The sequence below is a fragment of the Artemia sp. Qi Xiang Cuo genome, chromosome 13, assembly GCF_049724085.1.
Source record: "Artemia sp. Qi Xiang Cuo chromosome 13, ASM4972408v1, whole genome shotgun sequence".
NCBI classification, from domain to species: Eukaryota; Metazoa; Arthropoda; class Branchiopoda; order Anostraca; family Artemiidae; genus Artemia; species Artemia sp. Qi Xiang Cuo.
In genome coordinates this window covers 28,591,697-28,595,830 of record NC_142806.1, presented here as the reverse complement: position 1 = coordinate 28,595,830, position 4,134 = coordinate 28,591,697, and positions in this window count along the sequence as shown.

The following is a 4,134-nucleotide window of genomic DNA, read 5'->3' as shown; positions in this document are numbered from 1 at the left end:
AGGGCACTTCGTATCGAAGAAGTTGTCGTAGAAACTTCGAAAAGGGCTCATTCAATTCGAAATTGAATGAGCCCTTTGGAGGCCAACTACGCCCACCATTTCCCGAAATACATCCAATCAAAATTTTGAGATAGCCATTTTGTTCAGCGTAGTTGATTTCCAGATGGAAATTATGTTTTTGAGGAGGAGACTCCCCCACAGCCTTCAAGGCAGGGGTTGTGAGTTATGCCCTGGGGGCATATAAGGTTTTTATAGAAAGCGTTGTCGTAGAAACTTCAAAAAAGGCTCATTCGATTGGAAATTCAAAGGGCTCAACGTAGTTTTAAGTTCTGTAAATTAGGTTTTTGAGGATGACAACCCCCTCACAGCCCTCAGGGCATTTTTTTCCTTCAGAGCAGGGCACTTCGTATCGAAGAAGTTGTCGTAGAAACTTCGAAAAGGGCTCATTCAATTGGAAATTGGAGTGGATTGTGCCCTTTTTAATATTCGAAAGTGATTGTACGGCAACTAACACCCCTTCCACGCCCACCATTTCGCGAAAAATATCCAATCAAAATTTAGAGATAGCCATTTTGTTCAGTGTAGTTGATTTCCAGATAGAAATTATGTTTCTGAGGAGGATACTCCCCCACAGCCTTCAGGGCTGTAAGTTATGCCCTGGGGGCATATAAGGTTTTTATAGACGGCGTTGTCGTAGAAACTTCAAAAAATGCTCATTCGATTGGAAATTCAAAGGGCTAGTACCCTTTTTAATAGTCGAAAGTGATTGGAGGGCAACTAGCCCCCCACGCCTATCGGTCCCCCAAACACATCTAATCAAAATTTTGAGATAGCAATTTTGTTCAGCGTAGTTGATTTCCCGATAGAAAATATGTTTTTTAAGAGGACACTCCCCCACAACCCTTGCGGCGAGGATTTTAAGTTTTACCCTGAGGGAATATAAGAATCATGTTGGCACAATGAGTTATTTGTGATTTTTTTTCCTTTAGATTAAGGCACTTCGTATCGAAGAAGTTGTCGTAGAAACTTCTAAAAGGACTCATTCAACTCGAAATTGAATGAGCCCTTTGGAGGCCAACTACGCCCACCATGTCCCGAAATACATCCAATCAAAATTTGGAGATAGCCATTTTGTTTAGCGTAGTTTATTTCCACATAGAAATTAGGTTTTTGAGGAGGACACTCCCCCACAAACTTTAGGGCAGAGGTTGTAATCCATGACCCTAGGATAGAAGAGGTTTCTGTAGAAGGCTTTATCGTAGAAACTACAAAAAGGGCTCATTCAATTTGAAATTAAAAGGGCTAGTGCCCTTGTTAGTAGTCGAAAGTGGGTGGAGGGCAACTACTCCCCCCTCACGCAATGATTCCCCCAAACATATCCAATCAAAATTTTGAGATAGCCATTTTGTTTAGCGTAGTTGATTTCCACATAGAAATTATTTTTTTGAGGAGGACACTCCCCCAAAGCCTTCAGGGCAAGGGTTGTAAGTTATGGGGAGTAGACAGTCTTTGGAAAGGAAATTGGAGTGGCTAGTGCCCTTTTTAATAGTCGACAGTGATTGGAAGGCAACTAACACCCCTTTCACGCCCAACCTTTCCCCAAACATATCCAATCAAAATTTTTAGATAGCCATTTTGTTTCACGCAGTTTAAAGTTCAGGAATTTATACCTTTGAGCAGGACACTCCCCCCACAGTCTTCAGGGCAAGGGTTATAAGTTATGCCCTGGGGGATATATAAGTTTTTATTAAAAATATTTGTCGTAGAAACTTCAAAAAGGGCTCATTTGATTAGAAATTGATATGGCTAGTGCCCTTTTTAATAGTCGAAAGTAATTGGAAGGCAACTAACACCTACTCGATGCCTAACATTTATCCAAGGATGTCCCATAAAAATTTCAAGTTAGCCATTTTGTTCACGCAGCTAAATTTCAGGAAATTATACCTCTGAGCAGGACACTCCCCCCACAGTCTTCAGGGCAAGGGTTATAAGTTAGGCCCTGGGGGAAATATAAGTTTGTATTGAAATTTTTGTCATAGAAACATGAAAAAATGCTCATTTGATTGTAAATTCAAAGGTCTACTCCCCTTTGTAATAGTCGAAACTGATTTGGGGATAACTAACCCTCTTCTCTCGCTCGCCATTACGCTAAACACATAAAATCAAAATTTTTAATACCCATTTTGTTCAGTGTTGTGGATTTTCAGATGGGAATTATGTTTTTAAGGAGGACCCTCCCCCAGAGCCTTCAGGGCAAGGGTTGTAATTTATGGCCGGGGGGCATATTCAGTTTTTTATAGAACGCGATGTCAAAGAAACATCAAAAAGGGCTCATTCGGTTGGAAATTGAAATGGCTAGTGCCCTATTTAATTGTCGACAGTGATTGGAAGGCAACTAACACCCCTTTCACGCCGACCATTTCCCCAAACATATCCAATCAAACTTTTTAGATAGTCATTTTGTTCCACGCAGTTTAAAGTTCAGGAATTTATACCTTTGAGCAGGAACTCCCCCCACAGTCTTCAGGGCAAGGGTTAACAGTTATGCCCTGGGGGAAATGTAAGTTTTTATTGAAATCTTTGTCGTAGAAACTTGAAAAAGGGCTCATACGATTGGAAATTCAAAGGGCTAGTACCGTTTTTAATAGTCGTTTAAAAGTGATTTGAGGGCAACTTACCCCCCTCTCACGCCCACCTTTTCCCCAAAAACATCCAATCAAAATTTTTAGATATGCATTTTGTTCATCATAATTGAAAGTTTTGGACATTAGGCCTTTAAAGATGGCGGCCCCTCCCCCTCACAACCCTCCGGGAAGGAGGGTAAGTTATGCCCCGATGACATATAAGGTATTTACAGAAAGCGATGTTGTAAAAACATCATAAAGGGCTCATTCAATTGAAAACTGCAAGGGCTAGTACCTTTTTAATAGTCGAAAGTGATTGAAGGGCAACTAGCCCCCCTCTCACGTCCACCATTTCCCCAAACACATCCAATCAAAATTTTGAGATATCAATTTTGTTCAACGTAGTCGAAAGTTCTGAAAATTAGGTCTTTTAGGATGATCAATTAAAAAAAACTTTTTCCACAAAAATAACTTATTCCAAGAAAAGTAAAGAACTCCATCAAAAAAAATATGCAAAAAAAAAAATCAAATAATCTAACAATTGGAAAACTACCCTAAAACAGCATTGGCAAAAAAAATAGAGCCAAAAACGAGCAGACATTACAATGAATAACCGAGTCAACACCAAAAACAGCAGAAACTTACACGAGTAATAAGAAAAACACATATGCTGATACATGGCCAGAAAATTATTGTAACTTGACTGAAAAATATATAAACATTTTTACGTGTATAAATGTAATAAATCAAATAATATTAAGATTTTGATTACCAAATATCAGTAAATGCATATTAAACTGACAATGCACATTCATTTGTATTTTTTCAATAACGTGCAAATTATGTTCTGGCCTTGGGAAGGTATAGGGGTTTTGAGCACAACTTACGTTAATTTCTGCTCGTCCTGAGTTTGACTCGGTTATTTATTGTAATTTCTGTTCGTTTTGGATTTCATTTATTTATCGATGCTGATTTGTGGTAGTTTGACGCTTGGTAAAATATTTGATTTTATTGTTGCTCATTTTTTGTTTAATGGAGTTCTTTACTTTTCTTTGAAAAACATGTTTTGTGGAAAAAGTTTTTTTTAATTAATTTCTGTTCGTTTTATATTGACATAGTCTTTTCAGAGAAAAAGACAATAATAGGCTACTTCAAATATTTTCGTTTTTTTAAAGATTTAAAGTTTGGCCAGTTTAGTCTGACAAAAAAATTACAGCTGTGTAAGACGAAAGTGAAGTCTATTAGACAGTAAGAGGAAAAGGTTTAAATGGTATGTTACTTTTATTCGCAACGTGTCATTGTTTATTATGTAGTGATTCGCAACAATTACTTAGCCCTCAGGAGAGAATTCGTAATTAACTCAGTCTAGAGTTCAAAAGAATATATTGACGACATGACTAGTGCAACAGATTAGGGCTTAAATTTGGTAAATAAATTGTTATTCTCTCTTCTTTAAATGCACCCTTTACTGCAAAGATACAATCTGTTACATAACTTTAATGATATAAAG